Genomic DNA, 21,609 nt, shown 5'->3' with positions numbered 1-21,609 from the left:
ATTTCTGTCCTTTATCGAGCCCATCTTTGCATGAAATGTTCCCTTGATATCTCTAATTTTCTTGAAGAAATCTCTAGTCTTTCCCATCCTGTTGTTTTTCTCTATTTCTTTGCCTTGATCTCTGAGGAAAGCTTTTGTATCACTCCTTGCTATTCTTTGGAACTCTTCATTCAGATGGGAATATTTTTCCTTCTTTCCTTTGCTTTTCACTTCTCTTTTCACAGCTATTTGTAAGGCCTCCTCAGACAGCCATTTTGCTTTTTTGCATTTCTTTTCCATGTGGATGGTCTTGATCCCTGTCTGCTGTAACAATGTCACGAACCTCCATCCATAGTTCCTCAGGCACTCTGTCTATCAGATCTAGACCCTTAAATCTATTTCTCACTTCCACTGTATAATCGTAAGGGATTTGATTTAGGTCATACCCGAATGGTCTAGTGGTTTTCCCTACTTTCTTCAATTTAAGTCTGAATTTGGCAATAAGGAGTTCATGATCTGAGCAACAGTCAGCTCCCAGTCTTGTTTTTGCTGACTGTATAGAGCTTCTCCATCTTTGATTGCATAGAATATAATCAATCTGATTTTGGTGTTGACCATCTGGTGATGTCCATGTGTAAAGTCTTCTCTTGTGTTGTTGGAAGAGGGTGTTTGTTATGACCAGTGCATTCTCTTGGCAAAACTCTATTAGCCTTTGTCCAGCTTCATCCTGTACTCCAAGGCCAAATTTGCCTGTTACTCCAGGTGTTTCCTGACTACCTACTTTTCCATAGTCCTTTAGTCACTCTCTATCAAATCTAATCCCTTGAATCTATTTGTCACTTCCACTGTATAAGGGATTTGATTTACGTCCTACCTGAATGTCCTAGTAGTATTCTTTAGTTTCTCCAATTTAAGTCTGAATTTTGCAATAAGATGTTCATTATCTGAGCCACGGTCAGCTCCCAGTCTTGTTTTTACTGACTGTATGAAACAGTTTCTTATAAACAGGTGGAAATGATGCTTATGCATTTTCTTATACACAGGCAGAAAGAAAGCTTGTTTTTATAACACAAATCTTTCCAATTTCTTGAGACTTGATGCATTACTCCATAGTCAATCTTTATAACTTTCTAGGCATCTTTGAACAGAATGTGTATGTTTTCATTTATTGTGTGCCGTTAGTTCAAATTATGTTTGTTCTCTCACTGATTTTTTATTGTTTTGCTGACTTAAAACTAAAGATAAATGTGTGTGAAAATATAATCATAATGGATGATATTTTTCATTCCTTGTTTGAAATTTCTGTCAGCTTGCTTCATGTTTTGAATCTTTCTTGAATCCATCCAAGACTAAAACTTCTAAATTGTCCTTATCTACATCATCTCTAAAATTATTTTTTAGTGTGTGTTCTGGTATTGATAAAAGCACAAAAGGTTTTTGATTAAAGTTTTCCTGATATATAACCTTTATTTTTCTTTCTTTATTATTATGTTTTAAATGAATGACCATAGTTGTTTTTTTTTTTAACTTCAGTCTGCTAAGTTTTTCTATAAATGGGACATTTTCTCCATTTACACTTACTGTTGTCAGTTTTATTTTTGATTTGTTTTTTTCATCTTATTTCATGCTTTTCATTCATTCCACCTTTTATATATTTACTTTGTTTTCTATTTTTCTTTTTGCTTAGTTTTGATTTGTGTTTTTTCTTTATCTTTTAAAATTTCTGTTTATTTAGAAGCTATATATTTACTAATTGTGCTTTTTATTTATAGTTATCCTAGACATTTTAACACTATACTTAATATTTCAAAATCAAAAGTCAAGTAACAGTTTTATATTATTTCTTAATTTGGAGTTCTTAGGTTAACACACTTAGAAATTATCACAGTTCTTTCACGTGTGACATTTATTCCCATTTCATTTGTTTTTAATCCACTGTGACAATATTTTTTCTATATGATCAATGTTTGTTTAGGTTAATCTACAAACTTACCTTGTTTTCAGTATTCCTTCATGCATTTCATATGTCAATTTTGAATTACTTTCCTCTGGATTGAAATTTTGGTATTTCTTGGCTCTATTAATGACACACTCTAATACTTTTGTGCATTCAGAAAAATTCCTATATATTACCATAGTGCTTGGAAGTTATTTTCTCAGGGAATATAATTCTATGTTGATAGTTATTTTCTTTTAGCAGATTTATTTATTTTCTGGGTTTCATTTCTGCAATTGAGAAGCCAGCTTTTAGTCTCATTCATGTGTAGAGAATCTATCTTAAAGACTTTTTCCTCACTGTCCTTAAATTCTTATCTTTGTCTTGGTGCTCTGAAGCATTTCAGTATATTAAGTAATAGAATGGATTTGTTTTATTTTATTATGCTTTGTACTCTGCTGCCCCATAGAGTGTAGTTTGCCAGGCTACTCTGTTGATGGAATTCTCCAGTCAAGAATATTGGAGTGGGTTGCCATTCCCTTCTCCAGGGATCAAACCCAAGTCTCCTGCACTGCAGACAGATATATAGTATCTTTCTAAACTTTCAGAAAAATCTCATTAATTTTTGAAAAAAAAATTACCTTTTGGTTTTTGAAAGATCTTCATGACCCTGAAAACCATGATAGTGTGATCACTCACCTAGAGCCAGACATCTAGAATGCAAAGTCAAGTGGGCCTTAGGAAGCATCACTACAAACAAAGCTAGTGGAGGTAATGGAATTCCAATGGAGCTATTTCAAATCCTAAAAGATGATGCTGTGAAAGTGCTGCACTCAACATGCCAGCAAATTTGGAAAACTCAGCAGTGGCCACAGGACTGGAAAAGGTGAGTTTTCATTCCAATCCCAAAGAAAGGCAATTCCAAACAATGTTCAACTACTGCACAATTGCACTCATCTAACACACTAGCAAAGTAATGCTCAAAATTCTCCAAGCCAGGCTTCAACAGTATGTAAACCATGAACTTCCAGATGTTCAAGCTGGTTTTAGAAAAGGCAGAGGAACCAGAGATCAAATTGTCAACATCCTTGGATCATCCAAAAAGCAAGAGCATTCCAAAAAAACATCTACTTCTGCTTTATTGACTGTGCCAAAGCTTTTGACTGTATGGATCACAACAAACTGTGGAAAATTCTGAAAGAGATGGGAACACCAGACCACCTGACCTGCCTCCTGAGAAATCTGTATGCATGTCAGGAAGCACCAGTTAGAACTGGACATGGAACAACAGACTGGTTCCAAATAGGAAAAGGAGTATGTCAAGGCTATATATTGTCACCCTGCTTATTTAACTTATATGCAGAGTACATCATGTGAAATCCTGCTCTGGATGAAGCTGAAATCAAGATTGCCGGGAGAAATATCAATAACCTAGGATATGCAGATGACATCAACCTTCTGGCAGAAAGTGAAGAAGAACTAAAGAGCCTCTTGATAATAGTGAAAGAAGAGAGTGAAAAAGCTGGCTTAAAGCTCAACATTCACAAAACTAATATCATGGCATCCGGTCCTATCACTTCATGGAAATAGATGGGGAAACAATGGAAACAGTGGCAGACTTTATTTTGGGGGGCTCCAAAATCACTGCAGATGGTGACTGTAACCATGAAAGTAAAAGATACTTGCTTTTTGGAAGAAAAGCTATGACAAACCTAGACAGCATACTAAAAAGCAAAGACATTACTTTGCCAACAAAGATCCATCTAGTCAAAGCTATAGTTTTTCCAGTAGTCATGTTTGAATGTGAGAGTCAGACTATAAAGAAAGCTGAACACTGAAGAATTGACTTTTTTGAACTATGATGTTGTAGAAGACTCTTGAGAGTTCTTGGACTACAAGGAGATTCAACCAGTCCATCCTAAAGGAAATCAGTGCTGAATACTCATTAGCACTGAAGCTGAAGCTCTAATACTTTGGCCACCTGATGTGATGAACTGACTCACTGGAAAAGACCCTGCTGCTGAGAAAGATTGAAGGCAGGAGGAAAAGGGGCTGGCAGAGGATGAGATGGTTGGATGGTATACTGACTTGATGGACATGAGTTGGAGCAATTTCCGGGAACTGGTGATGTACAGGGAGGCCTGCCATGTTGCAGTCCGTGGGGTCACAAAGAGTCAGGCACTACTGAGCGATTGAACTGAACTGAACTGAACCTTTTTCCATTTTAGTATTTTTCTCATTCTCAAACTTTTTTTTTACAGAATTATTCCCTCTGTTCTACATGTTCCTGAAATTTTTTTGAATTTTAAATTTTTTGTGCATTATAGATATTATATACAACAGTGATATTCAGCCATCAATTAAACTTTTCATTTAATATATCTTTTCTAAGTTCTATTTGGTCATTTTTATAACATTATTTATATTATCAGTTTTACCTTTTATTCTTAATATTTATTTTATTATTTTTTATGTTTGAATAGTTTATACTTCATATTTTAAAATATATTTAAAACATATTAGAATTAACCTCTTTGATACAGTCTCCTTTTTGGAAGAGGTTTTAGTTATTTTACTTACTGCTGTATTTTCAGAGCATAGTGGGGTACCAAAGAGAAGGCAGTCAGTAAGTCTTTGTTGGATAAATTAATGATAAAATACCGTCTTGATTTAGGCATCTCCATCTTTTTCTTGGGTCCTCTAAACATTATGTCATTGATAAGCAGATTTCAAGACCAACCATGTATAACAAATGCCCCCATGGAATATCTATATTCAGTGTTCTTCTTTCCTGTTCATGGTGTGTTAGTCACTCAGTCATGTCCAACTCTTTGTGACCCCATGGACTATAGCCCTCCAGGCTCCTTTGTCCATGGAATTCTTCAGGCAAGAATACTGGAGTGGGTTGCCATTCTCTTCTCCAGGGGGTTTTCCCAACCCAGAGATCGAACCTGGGTCTCCCGCATTTGAGGCAGATGCTTTACCATCTGAGCCACCAGGATAGTCCTTCCCATTTATAGTCCGGTTGTATTTTGGGAATGTGGGAAAAGTGGCGAAACATACAAAGCTTATTTTTTTATTGTCATCCTGGGATTTTGTTCGTTGTTGTTCATTGGTTCGGTCATTTCGACTCTTTGTGATGCCATAAACTGCAGCACACCAGGCCTCCCTGTCCTTCACCACCTCACAGAGTTTGCTCAAACTTATTTCCATTGAGTCGGTGATGCCATCCAACCATATTAATATATTTTAAATAACATTTCTAGTGCTTTAGCATACATTAAAACATTTGTTTCAATGGCAGACTCAGTTATGTTACTTCGTCTTCAATTCTCCCCAAAAAGGAAAGTCTGTTTGAGTCCTTTGATCCTGGAGGAAAATATAGAAATGGTTATTCTTCTTCACCATAATCTCTTAAATAACTCCAAAGTTTAAGGGAAAAAAGTGATTTAAATTATAAAAATGAAAAAGGATATGCCATTTTAAATGGGGTAGTTCATTCCAAAGTTTACTGTTAGTAAAATATAGTTGCTTCTTATTATTTAGATTAATAATGAACATCCTATTTGTTGTGCTTGAAATATTAAACAGTGGGAAATTGCAAATGTTTCAAAAAAAAATAGCATCCACCATGAAAGCTTTTTTTTACTCTCTTCAAGAAATTGTACAGAGACTCTCTCGAGGGACAATTTGATAGACTTTATTTTTTATGGAAATAATAAATATGATTGAAGATAAATTTCTTATAATCTCTCTTATAGCTCTCTGATTGCTATTGCTCTTTATGTTTTAATGTTAACATTCTCTTACTTCTCATACCCACAACCCTTCTTTATTTGTAGCACAATATATATACAGAGACACAGAAGTCTGTGTTTCATTTATTGGATTTTTGTAATTTTTAAATTTTATTTTTAAGGCCAAGATATTAATTTAGCTTTAATTGAAGTATAGTTGATTTGCATTGTTTTTCTAGTTTCTAGTGTACAGCAAAGTGATTCAGTTTTATATCTGTATCTATATGTATTTTTTCTTTTTCATATCCATTTCTGTTATATGTTGTTAAAAGATATTGAATACAGGTCACTGTGCTACACAGTTGGACATTTTTGTTTAGATACTTTATATATAGTAGTTTGTATCTGTTAATCCCAAGTGACTAATTTATCTCCTCCCCACCCCATTTATCCTTTGGTAATCATAAATTTGTTTCCTGTGTCTATGAGTCTGTTTCTGTTTTATAAATAGGTTTATTTGTATCAGTTTTTTTTTTAAATTCCACATATGAGTTCAGCTATGATATTTGTCTTTCTCTGACTCACTTCACTTAGTATAACAATCTCTAGGTCCATCCATTGCTGCAAATGGCATTTATTTCATTGTTGTTTACAGTTGAGTAGTATTCCATTGTGTATATATACTACATCTTTGCTTTTAACTTTAGTTTTATTGGAGTATACTTTACAATGCTATGTTAGTTTCAGGTGTATAGCAAAGTGACTCAGTTATACATATACATATTTTCTTTCTTTTTTAGATTCATTTTCTAATGGAGTATAGTTGCTTTATATTGCTGTGTCAATTTTCGCTGTATAGAAATATGAATCAGGCATGCATATACATATATGCCCACTTTTTTGGATTTCCTTTCCTCTTAGGTCACCACAGAGTACCAAGTAGAGTTCTCTGTGCTATAACAGTAGGTTTTTATTAGTTATCTGTTTTATACAAAATAGTGTATACATGTCAATCCCAATCTCCCAATTTACCCCACCCTCCTGGAAGTCTATGTTTTCAAATGAGACTAGTTGTCTTTTTACCTGCTTGGAACAAATTTGACAGTTTCATTATAAAACACTATGCAACATAAAATGCACAATGCCTGAATTATTAAACATCCAGTTTTCTTAAATTTATGAAATTTTTATCTTTTGACAAACTAGGAATGCAGTATTATAACACATTTGACAAATTTATTTGCCTAGCATAAAAAACTGATGTCTATGATAGACAGTTTCTTGACACTGATTATATCATTTATTTATATGATTAAATTAACATTCCATGAAGTAGGATTACAGTAGGTATTTCATTAGTTTAGAGATTATTGATTGAGCAACTGCTATATCCAAGGTACAGCATTGTAAGAAATAAATAAGTGAAAAAGTATGGTTTTTTGTCCTTACTGAGTAAAGTGAAAGTGAACATTTTAAGTTGTGGCTTCCTAAACACGAAAAAGGCTATAAACACTTTAAAACAACTTTAATGTATAGCACTGAAATTTTCTTTCTTTATTTTCAGTATGTATTTGATTATCTTTAATTTTTAGATCCTTCCTATGTATAAAAATTATATGCAAACTGATTTCTGCTATAAATGTCTTTGACTTTCCTTTCCTTGCCCCTTAGACAGGAAACATTTTTCATCTCTAAATTTCTGCAACATGTAGTCTTGTCACTTATTTCACTTTGTATTTTATTTTTCTGTATACTTATTTAATTTCCCTAGTAGCTTTTGAATATCTTAAAGTCAGAATCCATTATCAGTCCTTGTCATCATGATTTATTGATAGTAATCTTCCAACACTGAGAAAATAAAACAAGTCCTATTAACATATCTTGTACATTTTCCTTTTATATGTAGAGGATTACGATTGCTCTTTAAGTTAAATAGTAAAAGTTAGCTTATTAAAATTTTTATCACCAGAAAAATTGTGGAAGTTAGCAATTCTGATATCACTCAATACCAGCTCTCAGGCCAGTAATATGTATGCTTATAAAAATAAGAAAAAAATTATTATTAATAGAGAACTATAGTTTATTGTTTCTGTAGTTCTTCAGTAAGACAATTAGGATAATATCCCAGGGAAATTTTAAAAATAATTGCAGTATGTATATTTACAAGACTCCTTTTATTCACTGAATGATTTTTAAGAGATAGGAAAAGGAGACTTGCTTAGGGAAGGAAAGCCATTTGAGACAACCCAAATTGAATCTTGGTAACAAGACAACACCGATATCTTATTTTGATGAAGTAGCTTTTAAAGACATTTGTTTTCTGGTTAACTAATGCCTAAATAAAAATGCTACTTTTATTGTGCTTTCAAAAGACACTGAGAATAAATACTTACATAATAATTCAATTTGTAAGATCTGTGGATAGACTACAAGTAAATTCTAGATATCTTTAGGAATTTGGAGTATGATCAACATATTCACAATTGTGAAGTAATTTAATGTAAATAACACTTGTTTATATTCTCAAAACTTGACACTTACAAAAAGCTTACACTTAAACCCTCGCTAAAGTGTATTTTATCAAACTGTCAATCTCATTCTTAGAGTGTCATTATTTCATCTAAAACTTCCTCCTTCTAGCCATAAAATAAAATTTAAAACCAGAGGGTGTATTTTGTATTGGCATATTCAAGTTGCCTAATATTTGTTGGACACGACTGAGCAACTGAACTGAACTGAATATTTGTCAGGTTTAAGAAATATTATACAAACACTTTGATTCTGCTTTAAACAATTTGTCATTCCAAAAACCATTTTTTCCCCTCTGATTATTGGAAGGTATTTTCCATTAGTATAGTGAACAAGCTTTTCAAAATACTCATTAGGAGGAGGAAAATTTACATGTTGCTGTTAATAGACCTATTCTTCAAAATGCCAGAGAAAGTTGTGCTATCTGATGAACATTTTATTAAAAAGTGGAGTGAAACAGTAATATCCTGGATTCACAATTTCTTAGTTTTCCCACGTAAGATCCCAGGGGAAAGTACTTAACTATATAACCCTTATTTCTATGAGCCCTTTACTTGTTTTTTTTACTTACTGAGTCATATGTGTTTTGCTTGAAAGTGTTTTAACTCTTGAGTATCACAACATTGTATCAGATTAGGCTGAATTTAGAATTTTGGAATATTCTGTACATGGTTATGGGAAAGGTTCAAGGGCTGAATACTGAAATAAGGAACCAAGCACATACCTGTGTCTCTTATGTCTCTGCATTGGCAGGCAGGTTCTTTACCCCTAGCACAATCTTGGAGGCCCTTGTAAGGTTGATACTTAAGAAATAGTTTTTATAAATTAAATGTAGTTCAAAAAGATGAAAATATTAATTTGGTAAATAAAGGTACATTTCAATTTAATAAAACTGAAATTTATTGCCTAGAACACTCTGAATTGGCATAATATCCTCTCAAATTAGCTTATGTAGTTAACACATTATTGATACTAGTGAGAAAGTAGGAACTCGGTGGTTTTATTTACTTATTTATTTGCCTTTAATATTTCTTTTTGATCCTTTGATGTAGTGCCACATATTTACTTTTAGAGATGAATTAAAGAATTGGTAATGCCTGATTTGGGAAGAAGTTCAGGGAATTCTCTCCCTGTTATTTTAGTTTATTGAAAAGCAAATATGGTTGACCCTTGAACAACATGGTTTTAAACTGCATTGGTCCACTTTTTATGGATTTTTTTTTTCAATAAAAATGTAGCAGAGTACTATGCTATCCAAAGTTGATTGAATTCTCTGATGTAAAGGGTCAACTGTAAAGTTTTTGAATACATAGAGGGTGGGAGTACCTAATCCTTTGTTAGAGTCAGTTGTATATATATTTCTGTTTAGAATATCATCTGTAAGCACATAGCTGCCAAATTCTCTTATCTTCCATAACCCAGCCCATGTGGCAAGTGAATAAGATTGAGAACAATGGAAAATAGATCAGAAAGAGCAGAATTTTGCACCAAAAGACTCTATTCTGATTTATTCTAATTTTACTGATAATTCTGAATTTTCTACATGATTCTGTATAATGAAATATAACTACTGATTTCGATTATGTAGACAATGTTCAACTTATCTCCTTTCTCAAGTTTTTCTTCATACATTAATTATTTTAGATATAATTAATTTTGTTGATATATAATTGACATATAACATTATACTAGTTTCATGTGTAAAACAGAGTGATTCAATATTTGTATATATTGTAAAATAATAACCACAGTAAGTCTAGCTAACATCCATCATCACAGTTACAAGTTTTTTTCTTATGATAAGAACTTTTAAGATTTACTCTCTTGGCAACTTTCAAATATACAATACAGTATTATTAACTATAGTCACCATGCTGCTCACTAAATCCCATGACAATTTTATAGCTGGAAGTTTGTATCTTTTGACCACCTTCACCCATTTAACCCACTTCCTATTCACTTCTGGGAACCACCAATCTGTTCTCCATACATATTAACTTAATTTTCTTTTTCTAAAACTTCAGTTCAGTTGCTCGGTCATGTCCGACTCTTTGCAACCCCATCAATTGCAGCATGCCAGGCCTCCCTGTCCATCACCAACTAAGTGAGCTCAAAGGAAGTTTGTCTTTATCTGACTTATATCAGTTAGCATAATGCCTCATGGTATATCCAGTTTTATTGTAAATGATAAGAATTTCTTTTATTTTTTTTTACAATTTGAATAGCATTCCATTGTATATACAGATGGTCCCTGAATAATGTTGCAACTCACTGTTTTTAAAGTTTATGATGGTGCAAAAGCAATACAAGTTTAGTAGAAACTATATTAATTCAAATTTGAATTTTGATCTTTTCTGAGCTTGTGATATGTATTATGATACTCTTGATACTGGGAAGCAGCAATAAGCTGCAGTTCTCAGTCAGCCTTGTGATGGACCACAAGGGTAAATAACTGATACATGTACAACCATTCATTACCCACACAACCATTTTATTTTTCACTTTCAGTACAATATTCAATATGTTACATGAGATATTCAATCTTTTATTACAAAATATACTTGTGTTAGATAATTTTCCCCAACTGAAGGCTAACATAAATATTCTGAGCATGTTTATAGGAGAAGACTCTTGAGAGTCCCTTGGACTGCAAGGAGATCCAACCAGTCCATTCTAAAGGAGATCAGCCCTGGGTGTTCATTGAAGGACTGATGCTAAAGCTGAGGTGGTGTTTTGGCTACCTCATGCAAAGAGTTGACTCATTGGAAAAGAGTCTGGTGCTGGGGGGGATTGGGGGCAGGAGGAGAAGAGGACGACAGAGGACGGATGTGAGTCTGAGTGAACTCCGGGAGTTGGTGATGGACAGGGAGGCCTGGCGTGCTGTGATTCATGGGGTCGCAAAGAGTCGGACACGACTGCGTGACTGAAATGAACTGAAGTTAAACTATGATGTTCAGTAGAGTAAGGGTATTAAATGAATTTTGACTTAAAACATTTCGATACACAATGGATTTATTGCAATGAAACTCCATTGTAAGCTGTGGAATGTCTGTATTACCATGTTTTCTTCAGCCCTTCTTTCATCAATAGTCTTAGCTTGCTTCCACATGTTGATATTGTAAATAGTGCTGCAGTGAACATGGTGATGCGTGTATCTTTCCGAGTTAGTGTTTTTGTTTCCTTTGGGTAAATACCCAGAAGTGGAATTGCTGAATCATATTATAGTTCTATTTTTAATTTTTTGAGAAACTATATAATTTTTCATAGTAGCTGCAACCAATTTACCTTCTCAGCAGCAGTGCACAAGTGTTACCTTTTTTTCCACATTCTTGCCAACCGTTTGCCAAGTTTTAAATGATTTTGTTTATATTTTTCCCTATTGAGTTATGTGAATTCCTTATATATTTTGGATGTTAACGCCTTATCAGATGTGTGTTTTGTGAATATGTTTTTCTCATCTCATAAGCTGTCTTTTCAGTCCGTTGATTGTTTCTTGTGTTGTACAGAGATTTGATGTGGTTCCCTGAGTATATTTTTGCTTATGTTGCCTGTGCTTTTAGTTTCATGTCAAAAAAATAATTTCCAAGACCTTTGTCATGGAGCTTATTCATCAAGAAATGCAACACTGATTTACAATAAAATTTTTTTTAGTGAACTAGGAGCAGAAGAGAACTTTTTCAGTCTGATAGGAGCTCTATGAAAAATCCATAATGACTATCATACTTAAAGGTAGATAAAGAATGCTTATACTAATGCCACTGTGATTCATGATTTTACTAGAATCCTCGCTAGTATAATAAGGCAAGAATATTGTATAAAAGACCTACAAATGAGAAAAATGGAGTAAAATTGTCTTAAATCACAGAAATTACTATAGCTAAGAAGTAATTATAAAAAGATTGAAATATACAAGGTCAATATAAAGTAGTAGTTCTTTATTCTAGAAATTAGCAATTAGAAATTAAATTAAAAAAAAGCATTTACAGTAACATCCAAAAAGTATAAGAGACCTAAAGCCAAACTTGTATAATGAAAGCTAAAGAATGCTGCTGAAAGAAATTTTATAGATCTAAATAAATTGAGTGATATACCATGTTCATAATGCAATATGGTTAAAATACCTATTCTTCCTAAATTGGTGTAAAGATTCAGCATAATTCCAGTCAAAACCACCACAACTGTCGTTGCTGAAATTGTCAAGTTGATTCTAAATTCAAATGAAAATAGAAAGGAGTTTGAATAGCTAAGACAATTTGAAGAACAAAGTCGGAAGATTTATATATCAATATGTGACTGCTTGGGCTTGCTGGGTGGCTCAGGGGTAAAGAATCCACCAGCTGATGCAGGAGACTTGGGTTCAATCCCTGGGTTTGGAAGATCTCCAGGAGGAGGAAAATGGCAACCCACTCTACTATACTTGCCTGAGAAATTCCATGGACAGAGGAGCCTGGAAGGCTACAGTCCAAAGTGTTGCAAAGAGGCAAACATTGCTGAGCGATTAAGCACACACACATGTGACTCGTTAAATTATGGTGTGATCATACAATGTAATACTAGTTAGCAATTGAAAGTGAAAGTGAAGTCGCTCAGTCATGTCTGACTCTGCGACCCCATGGACTGTAGCTCACCAGGCTTCTCCGTCCATGGGATTCTCCAGGCAAGAATACTAGAGTGGGTTACGGAGTTAAGTACTCAACATATTTTTAAAAAGGGATGAGTCACAAAAACAATAGTAAGTTAAAGAAGTCTGACACAAATGGTTACTGTATCATTCCTTTTATCTAAAACTTAGAAAGCAGATATCTAATCTATAGTGACAAAACCAAGTTATTAGTTTCTCTGGATGAATATTGGCTAGGAAGCACAATGATAAAAGTCTAAATCGATGGGAGTGTAGTTTATATTGATTGTGGTGGTGTTTATGCAGGCATAAAAATTTGTTCAAACTCACCTAAGTTTCTACTTAACATGGTGCATTTTATTCTATGTAAATTATGATCAAAGTTGATTTTTAAAAAATAATATATTTAAACAACATGTAAAAATGCTTAGTATTAATATGTATTGAGCACCTGTTATATAAGCTATTGCTCTTCTATCAGTTTTACATGTATTAACTCGTTTATAATTCTCAAAACATTCCGATAATATATGTGTTATTATTGTTTTATATCCAGTATAAGTGCAGAGTAGTTGTCACATCACAGTTTATTTTTAGCTGCCAAATTAAAAGTTGGAACCTTCAATGTCATAAAAAACACTTCATTTCACGAGGATAGTAGAAATGTCAGTGAAATATAAAGCAGTTCTTTCACTAATTTCTTCTAGTTTTGAGCTAATCACTAACATTTTCCTATCTTTAATTACTAAGGTCCCATGCACTTATAAAATTCTCCCATTTCATGGCTCTAACTCTTGGAATATTTATAAGTATTTAATAATACAGTGCTATAAGTGAATTCTTGTAGCAAGTACAGGTGTTATGGTGTCCAGGGGGGGAAAACACTACTCATAAAAGATAAGTGGAAATGTTTACTAGTATTTTATAGAATTTTATGACTATTGCAAATTTTTTCACAAACCTTTCACTTTGAAATTATGAGATTCAGTTTATCACATAGTAAGTATCAAACATCATCAAGTAAGCTTGCCATATTTGAACATTTTAAGTTGTTTGAGGCTTTGTCTTTATTAGTTAATATATGTTTGTTATCTTATATAAACTAGATAATTTTCTCTAATTATACTTTTGATTCTTTTTAAATTGCTCATACCATAATGTTCCTTGAAAGGAGTAGAATTTAGAACACAATTGTGTAGTTGTTCTGATAGCTATTAATAGATAGGCAGATTCGAGAAACAGAAAGACAGAAAAGAGAGAAAATAGATAGTTACATGTACACTGCTTAGCACAATGCTTGATATGTAGTTTGCCATCAATAAATATTAATTGGATATTGTTTCATAGAAGTTTGTTATTAATAATTATTGTATGCACTATAGGGAAGTATTAACCTTAAAAAGTAAAACAGTTACTGGGCAATTATGCTATTCAACATAATATTTTAAAAGTGTCATGTGGCATCCCTTACTATGATTGATTTTGTTTGCCTGAGCAATCAGCATTGTTCATAAAAGAGGACTTAACCTCAGATACTTTTACCAGCTGTAAAAAGTATATTTTAGTTAAAATATATTTGCTCCAGGATACTTTTCAGTTTAGGATTTGGAAAGGTGGTGGCAAAATTATAGTTGTCAGAATGGTGATTTTCAATAAGTACTGTAATTAGCACGCTTTACTCCCAGAAATTGTGCTTTTTAGCAATGGGCCATGACTCACTTGTATTTGCATATAACCAGTGCATGTTAGAATGTCCACTTATCCTCAGAATCAAAAGAAAGAAAATTTGGTATAAATAGCTCTAGTAATTAAAAGACCTTATCAAACTGTATCTCTTATATGAAATGTTAGTTCTGCGCTCAGCAGAGAACACAGACCTCTGTGATTGTGTACGTGATGTGCTGTTTCAAATCTAGCCTGTGCCAGGTTGTGAAAACTGCTGGAGAGCTGCTTCTCTCCCCTGAGAAAAACAGCCCATGAATTCTCCTGATGCATTTGGTAAATGTGTGTCAGTTCTCTTGAAGCCCCTATCCACACCCGTAACTGCCTTCAAAAGAGCACAACACTTCATCACACACTAGTAGACATCCAGAGAAAACCCTGCCTCGCCACTCCACTGACTGCTCACGCCCTCCCCCCACATCATTTGTGCCTCAGTGCTTTGCACATCGTCTCAGCAACTTGGACTCAGAGGCTTATTACTGTGCATTAACTTTCATGGCTGCCTTTGGTTTCCTCTGATTTAGAGGGCTTTCTGTGTTCCCGTGCCTGTTTGGACCATGTCTCTCTTGACTGGTTTTGGATCAGCAGTTTCTTTCATTGTTGACACATTAGATTTGTTACACCCAGAAAGTGTTTCCATCTCTAGGTCCAGGAACCAAACTGCTCTCTGAGAGTCTGGCCTCCAGTCTTCTCATGACAAGATACAGAATCACTTCCAATGATTAGTGGGGATTTCTATTTTCAGGAATTTATTGTCAGCTTTTCTAAGCAAGTGACTCATGCATTTATCAGTCCCACAAATGTACTTATTTCTCTAATATTTGATAAAAAGTCAAGGGAACATTTTTATTCTCTTCATATGTGTGATTAAAATTTTCACGTCATTGGTGATTATTTTCTATGCTTAAATATCCGAATTATTGACTTAATTTTCAAATCCCCTAAAGTTTGAACTCCTGTTGTTTATTTATCTTTTATCTCTCTGATTAAAAAAATCAGGTTTTAATCAGTTAAAACCTGATTGGATGAGATGCTGTAAGCACAGTTTGCTGTGATTTAATATGATTTCAGAATTTCTACCATATGTGAAACACTAATATTCAACTCAGACTTTCAATAGATATGCCTTATTAAAAAGGAAAATATTTTTCCGTATCAATTTATTGTATACAAATTATCTAAGAGGTAATGACATTTAGTACAACTAGACAAGGTAATTCCTTATCAGTGTCTTTCAAAATGGAGAAAATCAGTGTCTTGTTACATCCTTCTGAAGCTGCTGCAGCTGCTGCAGCTGCTGCTGCTGCTGCTGAGTCCCTTTGGTCGTGTTCGACTCTGTGCGACCCCATAGATGGCAGCCCACTAGGCTCTGCCGTCCCTGGGATTCTCCAGGCAAGAACACTGGAGTGGGTTGCCATTGCCTTCTCTGCTTCTGAAGGTGGTTCTTAGTAATTTTTATTGATATTTTAAATATAATGACTCTGAGTGAATTTGGGCATGAAAAGTATGTGCTACTGCATTAATTTTCAGCTTAATCCAGAATATCACATTTGATAATAGTATATAGTATTGCCAATTAGTGTACTATTTAAAGTAGCTCACTGGATAAATGGGTCCGCATAGACATTTATCTTGAGGACCTGTGCTTTTTCTAAGAAAAGTTGCTTCTGACTAATGCAGAAGAATGTTTCAGGAATTTGTTTCACCTTCTTTATTTTTTTATGCTGTGATTCTAGGTTCTCTGTGTTCTGCATCACTGCTTTCCAACTAATTTGTTGTTTTTCAGTCACTAAGTTGGTCTGACTCTGCCACCCCATTAACTGCAGCACACCAGGCTTCCCTGACCTTCACTATCTCCTGGAGTTTGCTCAGACTCATGTGCATTGAGTTGATTGTGCCATCCAAACATCTCACCCTCTGTCGTCCCCTTCTTCTCCTGCTCTCAATCTTTCCCAGCATTAGGATCTTTTCCAATGAGTCAATTCTTTGCATCAGGTGGCCACAATATTGAACTTCCAACTAATAATGGGGTTTTGACCCTCAGTTGCTTCTTGCCCAGAATTTCTATCATGGCAAAGCTGATTTTTCTATCCTTTTGGTATCTAACTGATAGATATGCTGAATATCATTTACCTTCTTGAATATGGCTCAACAAGTGTGTCACTGGCTTTAAGTTAAGGGCCCTTTAATATGAGATTATGATGCTTGAAGAAAGAAAGTGGTTTTTCAAAGGCTGCTATTTAGCTCTTGAATCTCTTCTGGGCTCCCAAGGTTTTCTGTTTTCCATTCTTTTATTTTTTCATTATATTTAATCTATAATGATTCCTTTTCCTAATTAGCAAGGAAATAGCAAAAAATCAAATTCCTGAAACCTATAAGATAAAACAGCAAAATTTTAATTCCCTAGGAGAATTCCCTTTAACAGATTTTTTTTTTCTATTCGCAATTTATATATATTAAATGATATTGACATCAAGACTGCTAATGGGATCCAGGTATATGACAAGCTATTTTTTTTTTCTCTCTCTCTCAAAGCCCTTTAAGATGTTTGCTGTGGTTAATTTTTTACTGAATGGAAACTTAGAAAATTTTATGTGAATTTCACTAATTTCTCTCTCGAATCCTATTCTGTTGGTTCTTTCCTCAAATAGATCTATCACATGTACGTGTTGATCAGTACTTAGCTGAAGACTTTAGGTTAACCCTCTGAAGCTCTCCAAAGCTCTCTTTGAAGTCCTCTCCTCCCATGTAATGTGATTTTTGGTTGGTTTTGCCTCTCCAGGCTTCCATATTTATCCCTACTTCACAGGGAGATCTAGCAGTCTCTGTGGACCTTGGCCTAGGTTCACTGTCTGTATTGTGGCCTATAAATAATCTATAGGTAGTAAAATGGGCAACTATGGTGTTTCATGATTTGTTTCATGTCTCCTGGGATCACTGACAGATGTGCTTGCTCCCTGAATTTTGAAAGCCATTGTTTCAGTTATTCTAACTTTGGCCCTCATCACTCCACATATGGAGTAGAAGTAGAAGTCCTCATGTTTATACTTGGATTTTATGATTGGGTCTTGATGGAAAACCAACAAGAATCCTAATCCATTACAGGTATTTCCAGCACCATTGGATCTTCAAGATCATTTAGCCCAAGATACAGGCAAGCTTGGGGCTCACCTGATAGCTTGGTTGGTAGAGAATCTGCCTGGAATGCAGGAGACCCCAATTCGATTCCTGGGTTGGTCAGATCAGCTGGAGAAGGGATACGCTACCCACTCCAATATTCTTGGTCTTCCCTTGTGGCTCAGCTGATTAAGAATCTGCCTGCAGTGTGGGAGACTTGAGTTCGAAAGATCCCCTGGAGAAGGGAAAGGCTACCCACTCCAGTATTCTGGTCTGGAGAAGTCCATGGGGTTGCAGAGTCGCACACAATTGAGTGACTTTCACTTTCACTTTCACAGGGTAGCTTGCACCACAGCCTAGACTTATTGTAAAACTTATTGTTACTCTCTGTTCCATTCAAAATGGGAATTTTTGTGGGTCATTCTATGTGGGTACTCAGTTGCTCTGTGGTGTCTGACACTTTGTGGCCCCATGGAACATAGCCCACCAGGCTCCTCTGTCCTTGGAATTGCCAGGCAAGAACACTGGAGTGGGGTGCCATTTCCTTCTCCAGGGAATCTTCCCCACCCAGGGATTGAACCTGCATCTCTTATGTCTCCTGCATTGGCAGGCAGATTCTTTACCACTGCATCCCCTGGGAAGCCTGGGTCATCCTAAAAATGAGACAAAAAATACACTCCCATATGCAGTATTCTTACTTCAGAAACTCATTCAAGCCCATCAGTGCTTTGCCACTTTCGTAGTAGTGGGAGGCATGCATTCAATGATTTTCTCTTTCTTCATTAGGGCTATTCTGGCATTCTTCAGTCAATTAGGTCTATAAATACATGTTGATATGTCAATATGTCAGGCCCTTGAGTCTTCAGAGTGTTTAATCTCAGACTCTCTACGATGGGAACACTAGCATATAAATTACTTGATATTTGCATTTGCTGAATATAATTAGCCTTATATCATCAATATAATATTATAACCTGATGTTAGAAGGAACATCCAGTCAATGAAGGTCCCTATAGACTTATATGATAGAAAACGTGAACGTTAATAAAGCTTCATGAACCAAAATGTTATTTTTTACTATTATTTTTGATTGAAAAAACAAACTGATTTTGATCCTTTCCATTGGTGGGTATAGAAAAAAGCATTTGCTCAATAAATAGCTGTATATCAAAAAGTATCTAGTTCCCTTTTTATATGTATTTTAAGATTGTATTTATTTATTTAGCTGCATTTGATCTTAGTTGCAAAAAGTGAGGTCTTCATTGTGTTATGAGAGATCTTTTGTTGTGGTGCACAGTGGATTTAGTTGCTCCTTGGCATGTAAGAGCTTAGTTCCTGACCAGGGATTGAACCCACGTCCCTGCATTGCAAGGTGAATTCTTAACCACTGGACCACCAGGGAAGTCCTTTCCTTCCTTAGTACACAGTTACCATAATTGACTGTCCATCATGATAACCACAGCCATCTTGCCTTGGATAGTCTAGTATTACTACATGCTTTCAGATGTTCCAGAATTTCACCATACCCGCTAATATCAGCGAGTCCAATTTCAAGGCAGCAATCATATTTTCGTATTTGTTTGTCCTTTGGATCTTGGCCATAACTTGACTTTTCTAAACAAGCTTTTAATCTTTGAGTAATTTTTTATTTAAATAAATCTTGCAAAGAGATTTTCTTGATAGCCTTCATTCAGTTTCTGGCATTGTTACATTAGCGTGGTACATTTTCCAAAATTAAAAATCTGGTTTTGGTACATTAATGTTAGATTTCAGGATTTATTTGGATTTCCTTAGCCTTTCCATTGATGTCCTCTTTCTGGTGCAGGATCCTACCTATGTGACCGCATTGTAGTTGTCATGTATTCTATGTGTCTATTGTTCTGTGACAGCTTCTCAGTCTTTCCTTGTTTTTCATGACCTTGCTAGTTTTGAGGAGTACTGCATAGGGGTCCCTTAGAAGTGTCCCCCAGTCTGGGGATATCTGGTTGGTTTGACCAATGATTAGACTGGGAGGTGAGACTCTCTTCTTATCACATCACATCAGAGGAGTTGGCATCCACATGAGATAATGGTGATGTTAGCCTTCATCACCTGGTTAAGGTACTGTTAGCTAGGTTTCTCTACTCTAGCTAGTTTTATCTTTTCTTTCTTTTACCTAGTTTTTGGAAGCAAGTCGCTAAGTCCAGTTCACCCATAGTGCAGGGAGAGTTAAACTACTTCCTGGTTAGAGAAGCATCTTTATGTATTATTTGTAATTCTGTAAGAATGATTTGTCTTTTCTCCCCCATTTATTTAGCTATCTAATCATCAGTATATTTACTTTATACTTTCAGTTAAAGTCTAATGCCACACACAACTTTATTTTAAAACAATGTCACACATATAATAATATATACATGTTGAATCCATGGGGTTTTCCAGCTGGTGCAGTGGTAAATTATTGCTTGCCAATGCAGGAGACAAACACTATGCAGATACGATCCCTGGGTCAGGAAGATCCCCTGGAGGAGGAAATGGCAACCCACTCCAATATTCTTGCTTGGAAAATTCCATGGACAGAGGAACCTGGTGAGCTGCAGTCCATGGAGTCACAAAGAGTGGGCCACGACTGAGCACCCACGTGTCCATACTGCTTATCTCTGACATATCCATGGTCTAGTCTCACTGGGTTCTTTGGAATTAGACCGCTCTTCAGTTCCATGTTACCTGTGCGCATCAGAGTCTTTGATATGGCTGGAAGTGTAGTCCTGTGCCTGAGTTTCTGTCTCTATAGACTTGCCATACAGGCATTGCCTTGGAATTTTTAAAAACATAAGTTGAAATTGTATTTCTTGGTGAAACCTGGAGAACATCATCCCTTTTCTGGAGTTCGGAAATCTCCCTTTCTCTCCTTATGCTTCTGCTTCTTTGGAGAAAAGCTGTCGATCAATATTAAATAGCTTTCCCGACAAAAGCATTTTAGTGTCCATTGTTGCCTAATAATGTCATTCTGTTAATTGTATAGACTTCAATTTTTACTTTCTGGACTCCTCTTTGCAGCTACTACTGGATCAATGTGTGCTAAGTCGCTTCAGTCATGTCTGACCCTTTGTGACCCTATGGACTATAGCTCGCCAGACTCCTCTGTCCATGGGATTCTCCAGGTAGGAATAGTGGAGTGGATTGCCATGCCTTTCTCCAAGGGATCTTCCCAACCAGGGACTGAACCCACATCTCTCACCTCTCCTGCACTGTATCACCAGGAAGAACCTATTTTGTTTAACTGTTTCTGAATGTTCCAAACACAGGAATGAGGGCCCTGAACTCTTGAATGAAAAAGTAAAGATAGTTTGGTAAATCTCTAAGCAGCTAGAGATAGAGGCAGGTGCCTGCATGAGGGCATTATTTCATTTTACTCATTTCTGATGTATTTTTGGAAATAATTACCCATATAATTTATGAAAGTGAAAAGAAATACCATTGTTTAATGGTGGGATAGCTCTCAGTTAGAGGATACACTCACTTAGATACACAGAAAAGTTCACAACTTTCAACTTTCAGATTCTCCTGCACAGGCTTTCATCTCTTTGGTTTATGATTTTCTATCTCTGCAAACAAAAATTTCTCTGACTCTGGCTGCATTTTGCTGAATCTGAGCTGAAAATATTGCTTAGGTGTTCTATTTAAGTGTCATTCCTTTCAATTCATTTCTTAGCGTAGTTTTTCTTCCCCAAAAGTGGAACTTTGGGTGAATAGCACTTCAGATTACTTGGTTTGAGCCCATTTAATTTTCTGTTTGCCATTCCAGGAATCTCTTCACTTTGGTGGCATCATTGAGAACTATGGAAACTAGTAACAATTATAGTCCTGAAATGAACCTTTCGATTTCTTTCTCTCTCTCTGTTTTTGAGAATTATGTTTTATTCAGTAGGAATTTTTAGCACTTCAACCCCAAGAGGCAGTATAAGTGATCCTGAGAGAACTTCTCC

Source organism: Budorcas taxicolor, chromosome 7 (genome assembly GCF_023091745.1).
Source record: "Budorcas taxicolor isolate Tak-1 chromosome 7, Takin1.1, whole genome shotgun sequence".
Classification (NCBI taxonomy): Eukaryota; Metazoa; Chordata; class Mammalia; order Artiodactyla; family Bovidae; genus Budorcas; species Budorcas taxicolor.
This window is presented reverse-complemented; position numbering follows the sequence as displayed.